This window comes from Cimex lectularius, unplaced genomic scaffold, assembly GCF_000648675.2.
Source record: "Cimex lectularius strain Harlan isolate CLEC.00 unplaced genomic scaffold, Clec_2.1 scaffold11, whole genome shotgun sequence".
NCBI lineage: Eukaryota > Metazoa > Arthropoda > Insecta > Hemiptera > Cimicidae > Cimex > Cimex lectularius.
In genome coordinates, this window is record NW_019392673.1 from 1,830,797 (window position 1) to 1,843,295 (window position 12,499).

General features: G+C 37.9%; 1 protein-coding gene across 3 annotated transcripts in view; it reads left to right on the forward strand.

Moving 5' to 3' along the window:
• The window catches only part of LOC106668319 (KH domain-containing protein akap-1), a 115,373-nt gene that overhangs the window by 52,103 nt on the left and 50,771 nt on the right, over nt 1–12,499 (forward strand). Inside the window, exon 1 of one of the 3 annotated variants that reach the window (XM_024225415.1) lies at nt 3,800–3,935. The exons of 1 other annotated variant lie outside the window; for it this stretch is intronic. The gene's annotated coding sequence lies outside the window, so the exon portion shown is untranslated. Of the gene's footprint in view, nt 1–3,799; nt 3,936–12,499 lie in introns of those variants that run through there. One more of the 3 variants, XM_014396963.2, reaches the window with a different exon arrangement.

Below are 12,499 nucleotides of genomic sequence, written 5' to 3' on the forward strand. Positions count from 1 at the left end.
TCGTACTATATTTTAATTTACTTTGTTATTGAAGATAAACTGTGTTTTGTTTGTTTTTCTGGTTTCATCTTCATGCTAATTGACCTCAAACCTCACAGGGAAATCTCATACTATAAAATAATTATTTATGTTGTTTAAGTGTATTTCTTTATTTTATATACTTGCTGAAATTTTTTGCTCACTTTCCATTTGTGCGTTTTACTTATGAATGGGTTTAAATTTATTGAAGCGCTTAGCTGCTAAGAAACTCTCGTTCGATAAAGTGGTCTCATCCTTTTTAATTTTTCAGTCTATATAGGATTTTGAGGATTATGTTACATATTCTTGGATTTTTTTATGTATAAACTTTTAATTGCTTTATTCTTTAAATTTGAAAGTCGAAGGGTGGCGGTCCGAATCCAGCAATGCTCATTAGAGGAAAGTTCCTGAAGAGCTCCCCTTCTTTCTTAAGTAATGAATCTGCCAAGACTGGGTTGAGATTAGATGTCAGGCAGTTCGATCTTCCGAATTTACCTCCTTTGGTGTTGCTATTTTAATTTTGACCATTGTAAACTTGAATTTAAACATTTTATTTCTGCTGGAAAAATGTCGAAACTGGCACACCATACGATTTATATAAGCTCAAATCCGCTTACATACATGTGCAGAGTTGAGCTTCGTTCATTTTTAAATATATTCTTTCCTATTTTCAAACCGTTCACTCTGTTAGGGTGGTAGAGTATTTGATATTTCTCCAATCACCCCCCACACGTGTTATTAGCTAATTGATAATCAATCAATCAATAGCTAATAAATACTTTCAATCTCATATAATAACACAGCCGTTTCCTCTAAAAATCGGACCCAAATACTGGCTGCAGTGCTCAAGCACAATTCTCATGTCGGTGGCATTACCACAAGGTCTCTATACGGAGCCCAAAAATGGCACCCTTCAATTGAGTTGGGGGCTCACCGAGTAACTTTTTTCTACATGCCAGACACATGTGAGCTTCGGTTCAAAAATAAGTCTCTTCGTGAGACCTCGCAATGCCTATTCTTAATCAGGTGAGGATGGCGCTCTTCTACGGGGTTATACCATTTCTGACCCCGGCCCTATGGTTGCAGAGCCATATTACAAGTATGTGCACCACAGCTACCCCAGTTAACTGGCGTACTCAGTGGAAAATGATGCTATATGAAAGCGAGTGCGTAGTTGAGACGTCTCTACCGTATATAAAGTATATAAGAATTAGTCCAAATACATTGCCCTGCGGTACACCCGCTATTCGGAAAATTTGATACTTGTTGGTCCTGAAAGAACTTAAGGATTAAATAGGAGGTATTTGGAAGAGAAGAGTTTTAATTTGTACAGGAGACCTTTAAGCCACATGCGGTCGAACGCTTGTCACATCAAGAAAGGCTGCCATATTCTTCGCGCTCAAAGGTTCGCATCTGCGGTATATAGCGCGAAACTCCTAGTTCTCTCCCTTATCCTCCTCCACTTTCATTACCGATTTGTTTGAGGACATTTTGTTTTGGCTCGAAATTTTCCCTTTAATTTAATTTCCATAGAGAGAATTTGTTTATATAAAATTATCAGGCTAGAATCTCTTTGTTGTATTCATGGTGTATTCATAAGTATTCAAGGGGACTTCAAAGGGACGAGCCTCAGAATAAAGTTTGCTTGCTTGACTACGGAATGGTGGAAGCAAAAGCCAAACGGGTGAAATGGAAAAAAGGTTACGTGAGTTTAATATTGTCAGTAATATTTTAAAAATAATTTAAGAGACAAGAGCGACATTGAGGTCGTCGGTATGGATGGTGTGATTGGAAAGATAGAAAGGGGTATTGACTATTGTTCTGAGGATTTTATATTAAAAAGATTAAATTCGATTAAGGTTGAAACACGTAGCAGACCCGTAAAGTCTGTCCGCTGATCGTTTGTTTTAATGAAGGCCAGGAGGGCAATGTAAAGTTTTCCTTTTTCAGTGAGAGATCGTCTGTCGAGTCGTCATTTTAGCACGATAAACCGAACGCTACAGTGTGCGCTTAAGTCGCACGTCAGTCGTGGGTACCGTAGAGTCCTAAATATCATGCATCAAGGTTGGAACACGAAGCAGTCCCGTAAAGTTTCTCCGCTGTCCATATGTCCTGATGCGAGCCAGGAGGACAATGTAAAGTTTTCCTTTGTCAGTGAGAGATCGTCTGTCGAGACGTCGTTTTATCATGATAAACCGAAAGTTACAGTCTGTGCGCTTAAGTTGCACGTCTATCGTTGGTTCCGTAGAGTCCGATATATCGTGAATGATTTCAAACAGGGATGGGAACATAGTAGAGATATACTTTGTGTGCATTTTCTTGTTTAGTGTGAATATTATTTTTATTGATTTGGTTTCATTTACCTTGATTCTCCACTATCGGAGCCAGGATTCGAGATTATGCAAGCGATTTGGAAATTACAAGAAGCTGTGACTACAATGGTGAGGGGGATAGTATTAAGTTGTGTATTTGGATCGGGGGTATAAATTGAGTAAAGCACAGGAGGGAGTACGCTGTCCTGTGGGACACCTGCCAGAATAGGATAGATAGTGAAGTTTTGTGGGATACTTGGAAGTAACGACCATTATGATAGGATCTTAGGATAAGATAATAGGTTGCTGGTAGGATGTTATTAAGCTCCCACAATATTCCAGAGTGCCGTACTCGGTCAAAGGCTTGGTGTATATCCATGAAACACTTCTGGGGGTGGCGGTGGCAGCACCGTTGACACGACGCTCATCACTAAGGCAAAGATCCCGGGTTCGACCCGGCATACTTACAAATGTTTTTTTCCTCCCAATACCCCGGGTGTAACGACCATTATGATAGGATCTTAGGAAAAAATAATAGGTTGTTGGTAGGATGTTATTAAGCTTCCACAATATTCCAGAGTGCCGTACTCGGTCAGAGGCTTGGTGTATATCCAAGAAACATTTCTGAGGGGTGGCAGTGGCAACAGCTTGACACGGCGCCTATCACAGTAGGAAAAGGTCCCGGGTTGGAACCGACATACTTATAAATTTTTTTTCCTCCAAAAATCCCGGGGTGTAACGACCATTATGATAGGATCTTAAGATAAGATAATAGGTTGCTGGTAGGATGTTATTAAGCTCCCACAATATTCCAGAGTGCCGTACTCGGTCAAAGGCTTGGTGTATATCAAAGAAACACTTCTGGGGGTAGCGGTGGCAGCACCGTTGACACGGCGCTCATCACTGTAAGGCAAAAGTCCGGGGTTCACCCGACATACTTATAAATGTTTTTTTTTCTTCAAAAACCCCAGCAGCCCGAGGGTTCATATAACCTCGTAGTTGAAATACCCTCGTGGAGGGGGACACTGGGGCAATGCTTAGCTCGAGGGATGTGGAAATAATTTTCAAGTATAATTATTTTTTGCATTTTTGTGTAAATTTCTCTGTGGTGTAGTATTATCGTTTTAAAATAGTTTAATTAATCTTAATATCAGCTTCTGTGTTCATACCTCCCATGGGCGGACCATGCACTTGAGTGTAAGGCAGAAGAGCTTTCTCCGAGACACGTTACAAGGGTCGCTCGTTACCAAGATGTTCGGAATTAACATGTTACAAAATAGATAATAAACTCGGAAAAAGATTTCTCAAGGTAGGCGATCATCGTCCCGTTGTATAATTTAAAAAAAAAAAAAAAATCCCTGGGGGGAAAAAGGAGAAAAAGCGAGCCGGGGTCTCGTGCCCGTAGTGGGGAGGCGGAGGCATGCGCACTAGGCGAGCTAGGTGTGTTTGTCACACGTGGTGGCGTTCTCCTCCCTGGCCGGCTCTTTCATCCCAGTCTCGAGACGTCTTCCGTCGAGTACAGTGTTTCTGTTGTCCTAAAGGAAAAGGCTCAAGATAAGCAGATCGTTGAATTTATATTGGATTAATATAGCGACCATGGACAGGGTAAGTCGAGAAAAGAAGCCAAACACATTTGCAGTCAGAAAATTTTTTTTTTTTTTTATAAAAACCCCCCACATGGCCACACAAGAATATTATACGTAGTTATAAATACATTTAAATGGCCGCTTGAAACTTTTTATTATTCAAACAATCAAATTCAACCATTGCAGTATATTATAAAAGTTAATTAAAAGATGGGATTTTTTGGTCGCTTCGTTTTTAAACTCTTATCTCCTGTCAACATCTGAACAGTTAAGATACGGCGAGGAATAATACAAAAACGACAAGGCAAAAAAATTGATCGGCCACTTAAAAAAACATCGTGTTTGTTCTCTCTGGGGCCCGTATTGCGCATTAGTTCCCGGCCCTGGTCTTGGTACTTTTCCTTAGAGGGCCAGGTGCACAGGTCCTTTTGTCGGGCCACAGGTGGTTGGTCGGCCGGGATTCCGAACCGGGCTGAAAATCTACTCGGGACGATCGGTTTTGCGCCCCGTGTGCCTTTAATTCGATTCTCGGCATGTTTTTCCGCTGATGCGTCACTTTTTTCAAATTTCTTAACACGTTACATTTTCGGTCGTGTTCTCCGAACCACCGGAGTCTTTTTGACTCCTTCGTCCAGGCAATGTGAGGTGATCAAGTCTCATTGTATCTGATCTTTTGTGCCCGCCCGATAATGGATCGGTCCCTATGCTGATCTTTTAAACGCGTCAATATGTTTAACAATGGTACAGTGCCCACGGCGATTTTCTACTTTTATTAATTTATCCTGTTTGTAGTTTTAGAGATTTTTTTTGCAATCACACCGTTCAAAATCGTGCCTCGTGGAATTTCGAAAAGTCACAGTATTGATGGGTTGGTTCGTAGACATCCTGTAGACGCCGGTCTCTTTCCTATTCAATTAGTCGCTTCTACCATCTCGCCTGTACACAAAGCTAATAGAATTTAGCTTCTTGGAACAACCAGGGTATTCTCCACTCCAGACTGAAAATATTCCGTGGATTGGCCAGTTTCTGGCGGTGGAACAGCGAACCTTCAAGCATTTATATAAAAGAAAGTCCTTATCAACAAGGAAATCCTTCATTAAAGAATTTATTAACAACGTTGTTAATATTTACAGATTTTGTTAGTTCTGCGGAATAAACATGTAGTTTGGTCGTTTCTGATCATTTTTGGCTTACCGTTCTCGGCTGTGTTCGGCTAGTGCCCATCCCTCTCATTTGAGAAGCCGTAACCCAAAACATCATCAAAATATTCCATTTATGGTATAGTTGAAGTTTCATTACGACTGGGAAAAGAAGTTCACGCTGATGTTCTAAGCAAGTTTCTTCACCTTTAAATGTATATTATTAAGGACATTTTTCTGTACGAACTAACTTGAACTAAGCACAGATTTCGTTTTGGTAACAGTATGTTAATCTAAGTCCTTTAAGACGAAACCCTTAAAAAATCCATTTCTGGTCATTTTGGTTTACCCGTTCAAGCTGTTTCGTCTGTCTGTCCATTCCACAATATGGAAGCCAAAGGTCGCCTGACAACCCAAAATAGTAAAGATGCTCAGAAACTACTAAATTACATATAAATATGGATCGTCTTACTTATGCAGGTGACGATTAAATCAAGCATTTTTACCCTAGATATTCTTCTGGGCAATTATTTAATGTATACTATAAATAGGTTTTTTATTTCGATTATATTATATTAATTTGCACATTGATTTACATCTATTTATGTTCATGTCCGAAAACATATGTTTCTTAAAAGTATATTATTATCTTATATTCTTAAAAGTATTGATTCGCAGTCGTTATTGTTGCTAAGCATCATCCCTGTCAGTAATATTGTACAAATAGTGAAAAATAATAACAATAATAATTATTCAGATATCGGTCACTAATCTCTACACAAGCAATAATAATCTTTATTTTTATTAGATGGGGAAGATCGTTTGTACATTTTATTTTGCAAAAAGATGATTTGTATTGAAGGTTTCGTAGTTGGAATGGAATGGCCTTGCTACTCGGGTCCTAAATTTTCGCACGGTGACATAATCATTACATTAAATTTGCATTGACATTTACGATTAATATTCAAAAAGCCAACAAAGTACCGTTAACCGAACAAGATAAATTTAGGTGTTTTTCAAAGACTATGTTGAAATGATACTGAGGAATTAAAAAAAAAAATTGTATCTGAGTTCCACGTTGTCAAAGAAATAAGTATTTCGCCGCACCTTATTGTATTGCGTTCTTCATTTATGGACTATTGTTTTGTTTTTTCGCCACACACAAAAAAAATAACCGGTACTCTTGAGGTTATCAAATTTCCGGCGGCCCTCGCTTGATAATATATTCTCCGTTTTTATTTTTCCTTAAGAACCATTGTCTATGTTTTACTATTTTGACTGTAAGTTAGAAATGAAGTGCACTAAAGGCTCAGATGAAAATTATCCTCAACAAAACAAACTGGAAATTTAACGCTTTTTATAGTCGAATCAAATTTCATTCGGGAAAATATTACGTTGTATCACGTTTCCGCCGGTTTTTCCATATTTTCCGGCGGTTATAATTATGCGACGGTTTTCGCCGGGTCGACCCAGTTTTCGACTTCCGCCGGCCACGTGGTCCTCCGTTTTCGAAATCCGTGTCGTTTTGTATGCCGACGAGGGGTTGCTCTGAAGGGTGGTGCTGCACTTTCCCCCTTGCTCCAGTTACCACATCCGTGTATCACCTACTTTCGAATTTGTGTCGTGCTGGGTCGTCAAATCCGACAGAAATACGAACTCGTTTAGTAAGTTTACTACTAGTTAACTGGATCCGTTATTATCATTGGCTTCTTACCAGTTTCGCTTTCCTGTAAGTCCCTCACTGAATGCAACTTTAGAAACAAGCCAGAATAGACGGACCCAGTAATGTGATCATCAATGACTCTTTTTCACAACTGCGAAATCAACTAATGGAATGTAACAGTTAAACTGAATGTAGTTCCTATAACCTTTGTACTTGTTCAGTTTTATAGATTTTTTCGATATTCTGAGTATCATAAGATTGTTAATTAGTGGTTTATTTTTAGTCCACACTGACCGAGTAACAGCACGTAAACCTTTTTGTAATACCATGTGGAATCCGTTGATCACTTAAAATCCCAAATCAAATCAAACTGTTGAAGCTAAGAACCTTTATGTAATATATGTAGCATCCTTTTGGCACATTAAATCCCAAATCAAGTCAAACTGTTGACGCTATAGTTCCATGTGTTATACAGTTATTTTTAAATCTCCTAGTGTTTTGATTTAAAAGGAGTAAACCTGCGTGACTACACCTCGGAGGATTATGATTCGGCCGGTCATAGTTATAAATTTGTCACGGTCCACGGACCCACGCTAATGAATAGACAAACGAAAAGCTGCGTTGCTCCTCCACTTGGATGGCCCGGCGATTTTCCTGTATTTGTTCAACCCGGTGTTATTTTTAAATTAAAACGTACGAATTGGCTGGAATCGTTCCAGCAGAGAATCACCGGCGCACCATCACAACGATTACGTTTTCATCGTGTCCTGTCCTCTGACTTAATGATCTGCGTGTGCTGTTCTTTACAGAAAGTGATCCATTCATTGGTTTCCAAAGTCCACTGAGGAGTTTCTTCTTTTTTTCTCGTAGAGCATTAAAAATGTATAAACATAATTATGCCCCCTTTCGGCCGAGTAAATTGTATTTTGTTGGTGTTAGAGCGGATAAAGTCATCAAATCACGGCAGTCATGATGGAAATATTACGTTTAATCAGTAAGACAAATTTGAAATATTAGTGTTTTAATACTTAGCATATTAACAACAAACTTGGTATCGATTGGGCGAAAACGATCAAGGGGGCGTCGGTGGCCACAACGGTTTAGGCGTTGACACGGCGCTCATCACTGTAAAGCGGCCCATAGATGGTCAATATTACTGTAGAATGTAGATTGCACAATAATTTATAATTTATATTAATATTTTGTTACTACTTGTACTTCACAAACTGACTGATATTGCACAATAATGCCAACAGACAGTGCAATATTTTCCAGGTTGTACAATATATTTTCAACTTTTCGTCAATCATGCAATGTATTGCACAACCCGAAATATTGTGCAATAATATTGATCGTCTATGGACCGCTTAAGGTAAAAGTCCGGGGTTCGAATCCAGCGGCCCTGCATTCGAACCCGACATACTTACAAATGGGCTTTTTTTCAAAAACACCGGCACCCCGAGGGTTGATATAACCTCTGCTGTTGCGAACCCTAGTAAAAAAAAAAAGAAAAAAAAAGGTTTTGTGTTCGCAACTAGTCAGTAGTCTTGTTCTAACAGGGTGTTGCTTTGTTAATCAGGCCAGCTGTGATACTTGTAAACAGCCCCGGGATACAATTCTGAGAACTAACTGCTTTTTTTGTAAAGTCGGAAGTTGGAGAATTTTGAGGTTAGAGGGTTTGAGTCAAGTTTCATTTTCTAATTGCGAATTCGTCTTGCTCACTCGAGTCTCCTGCGGTCCTTCCATGCCATAACAAGGGACGGCTTATTTTCGAAAATAACCCTAGAACGTGGAATACACGCCGTACGAGTTATTGTATCGGAAAAGGACAATGTTTTCAAAGGGGCGTTCCAGATTTCCAGTCGACCGGGGCTGTGAAAAGCAAGCAGGTAGTCCGGGGGCTCATCCGTTTTTGAAGCTCGGTTCCGATAACCTTCCTTAATTTCTTTTTCTGGTGTCTGTCGGAGGTAGGTGGATTTTTCCCATCTCTTCGACCTCGCTGAAAATTTCCTCCACCCCAGTCCTATTTTAAACCTGGCCTCCAATTAATTCGTATACATTTAGGGATGAGAATTCTACCTGACTATTTCGTCAATTTTGGTTAGAATCGAAGAATTTTATTAAATAATATAACTTAGTTAAACATCAGTCATTTGGTACACAAAACATAGCCTTTTAAAGAATCATGTAAGGATACTTGAACAACATCACCGCAAAACCGACGTGAATAAATAATCCGGATATGTCATAGTTTAAAAGTTTCATTGCGTCTAGGAAAATACGTTGTCACTGAAGTTTTTAAACAAAAGTATTAAAAACTTATTTTATGTTGTGGAATGACGCCTTCTAACTCTTGAATATTTGCCAAATACCAATCACCTTCTTCCCTCACGTGATTCACACTGATGTTCTTAATAAGTTTATTCATTTTCTTGAAATTCATATTATTAAGAACACTTGTGTTGCACTAACTTGAACTAAGCACAGACTTCGACTTTAAGGCGAAATTCATTTTAAAAAACACATCAAGATCTGGTTATTTAAATTGCCAGCAGAAGAAAAAATAAATAAGAGAATCAGTGCTAAATAATAAAAAGATCGTGGTATTCAGATCTGTAGAGATTTTCATATCCTAAACTAGATAAATAAATCCAGGGAATTTTATTCGCGGGTTTTCGGAGTGTGTTGTGAATCCTTCATGATTTCTGTAGAAAAATTTTTGCTCGCGCTCTGTCGGTAATCGTTTGATGAAAATGAAATTTATCTTGTTTTGAACAATTTAAAAAAAAATCCTTTCTGATTGTTTTTGTAAACAATTCGATTATAAGCGACCAAACCTGGTAAGACTAACCTCAAGAAGAGAGTCGAAAAAGCACACTTGTGCAAGCGATTAACCGCAGACCCGGGGGGAAGGAAACTTGCCGGCTTTAACAAGATTAGCACGATTTGTGTGAATCCCCGTGTTTTCTTCGTCACGAACGTTGATCATGTAAGTCGTAAGAAGATAAAGATAAATAAGCATCGTAAATAGCAAAAAAAAAAAATCAGATAGTCAGTTGATCATGTCCTAAATTTATATTTGAATATGTAGAAAAATGTTATTTCGTTAAGGGTTTCGTTATTTTATTTATTAATTTTGTTTCATGCAGATCATGATTGTTTTTATAGATCGGCTTTGTATAATGAATTATAAGATGACATTAATTTTTTTTTAAATCGGACTTTTCTTGGAAAATGCGTTTATAATTTTTCTTATGTGATAACATATCAAGACCTTGTCTTAAACTTATAATTTATTTTTTACATCAAACCCTCGGGTACAATTGTAGATATTTTTGGCGAAAATATCCTTGATGATTTGAAAATTATTTATTTTATGTACAAAAGATTCATACGAGCTTAGGCGTTGAAGTCTCTCCCATCGCAGTACTCATATTTTTATGTTCGCAAGTTGAAATTTACGGCTTGTTACTAACCGTTTTTTCACCGTTTGATTAAGGTTTTGGTGGATCAATTGTGAATTTATCCATTCGTCCTGTTTCTATTCAATTCTTTTCGAACAGTCAACAATTTACATCGATTGTTCTTGTACTTTTGCATAGAAATAATGAAGAAAATACACTAATGAGATTTTATATAGTTTACTAACATTTCAAAGTGAACTTTTCTTTTGAATAATATGCGAGAACATAAATTAAAAATTTATTTAAGTTTTGAGATTCACAGCCTCCGCTGAATTGCGTTTTACTTTGTCTCCACCGACAACGTAAAAAGATTTGTTTTGTTTACACATTTGTGTTGGTTCGGTCATGGTTACGCTTTACGAGCTCTTTTTATGCCGAAGAAAGATTGAAGGGATTAGGAAGTTATCTTGTAGATAAGTTATTCCTTGTTGGGTGGGTTAAATAAGCATTAAAAAAATTATTTTTTCTTTAGATTTTATTATCGAGCTTATATTGTAGACTCTATGTCGATCCATCGCGAAAGAATTTAGATCTAAATGTTACGTAAAGGAAACTTCAAAATATGCATCGAACACGTTAAGTAGGTGTTTCCTGCCGGTCCCTCATCTTAACTTCCGAAAGCACTGGCCTTCTTCTGGTCAATGTGGGATACACAAAAATGTTTAAACTTAAAAAAAGAAGCTGGCGGGACGGCGTGCCAAGCGGACCCCCTAAGCCAAAAGATGCCAAAAATAAAGAATAAAATTTCTATTCTAAGCCAAACAAAAGTAAATGCGCCATAAAGCAGGATCAACGGCCTGAAAAATAAGTTCACTAATTGCCGTTTCTAATTGGAGCCGCGACCTCTCAACATCCGCCGGCTTAACTAAATCATCATATCGGGTAGTTCTGCAGTTTTATAAACAGAACCCCTTAAAGAAGAGGATGTCTCACGTTCCAGATTGTTGACAATGGGCCGGGCGTGAGGAAGGTTGGCATCGTTGATTCTTGAAAGAAGACCAATTTTCTTCCTATTCACCGAATTCTACTGGGATATCAAAGTGTCGGAAATCAAAAGCGCAGCCAGGCTAACTCTCAAATACATAGTTTATTTATAATACATTCGAATCCCACACTTTTGTTTCTATTTAAAATAACGATTCAGGTCTGTTTTAACCAACCTTAGCGTCCTCCATTAAACGTAATAAAAAGACCTCTGTGGAAAAATAACAAATGAAAGTTTTTCCATTCTATTTGAGATGGGTTAACGTCCAAATTGCTCACGATTTACCTCCACCAGCAAGTTTGTACCTGTTCGGCAAAACATATCGGGAGTTTCTAAAAAAAAAAAGCCCTGGTATATCAAACAGGTTCTCTGAAGTAAAGCAAAGCAGCCTTCTCAGTTAACCGTTATCTAGCAATAACATATGAATTCAAAATAAAGATGGTTAATAAAAATAAATCCTGTCAAGATGTTCGCCACAAAGAGGGGACTTAACCAGTTGCCTTGAAATCTGTCCACGTCCTGTATTTAAAGCACCTTTTTTTCCAATACCTGTATCGATTATTGGTATTACTAGACCTATTTAGGACTAGGGATGAATTTTGAAACCGTTCTAATGTATGATTTTACTTTGAAATATTGTGAGATTAAAATACTTTAAATAAGTAGGTTTGTAAAGCGTGTCCACATAAAATGTTAAGGGTTTTCAACTAAAAAAGAAAAAAAAAAGAGGCAAAAATGAATTTATTTGTTGTACATTGAATACATTATTGCTAGAAAAAACATTAAATTATAATCCACTATTTTTCGTGGCCCGCTTGACCAATTAATATCATTTAATTTATTAAGGTTTTAAGTTGAGATAAAAAAAACTCAGTGTCACGAGCGGGATTCGAACCCATGACCTTTGTCTTGATATGCCGCTACTCTACCACTTGAGCTATCGTGACTTCGATCCCCTCGGCTTTTGAAATGATTTTGAAAAATGGCCAAAAGGAGGGAAAATTCAAAAAGGTGCGGTTGAGATATGGGAGGTTATTGCCCGAGGGGATCGAAGTCACTGTAGCTCAAGTGGTAGAGTAGCGGCGTATCAAGCCGAAGGTCGTGAGTTCGAATCCCGCTCGTGATACTGACTTTTTTATCTCAACTTAAAACCGTAATTAATTGAATGATATTAATTGGTCGAGCGGACCACGAAAACTAGTGAATAGACCAAAATAATGTAAAATGAACAACGTGCTGTATGTAAGTTTAACTTGTGCTTGAGAGCTTGTGAGCTCACAAATAGATTTATACATAACAGAAATACACAAAAAACAGATTTAAAGAAATTAG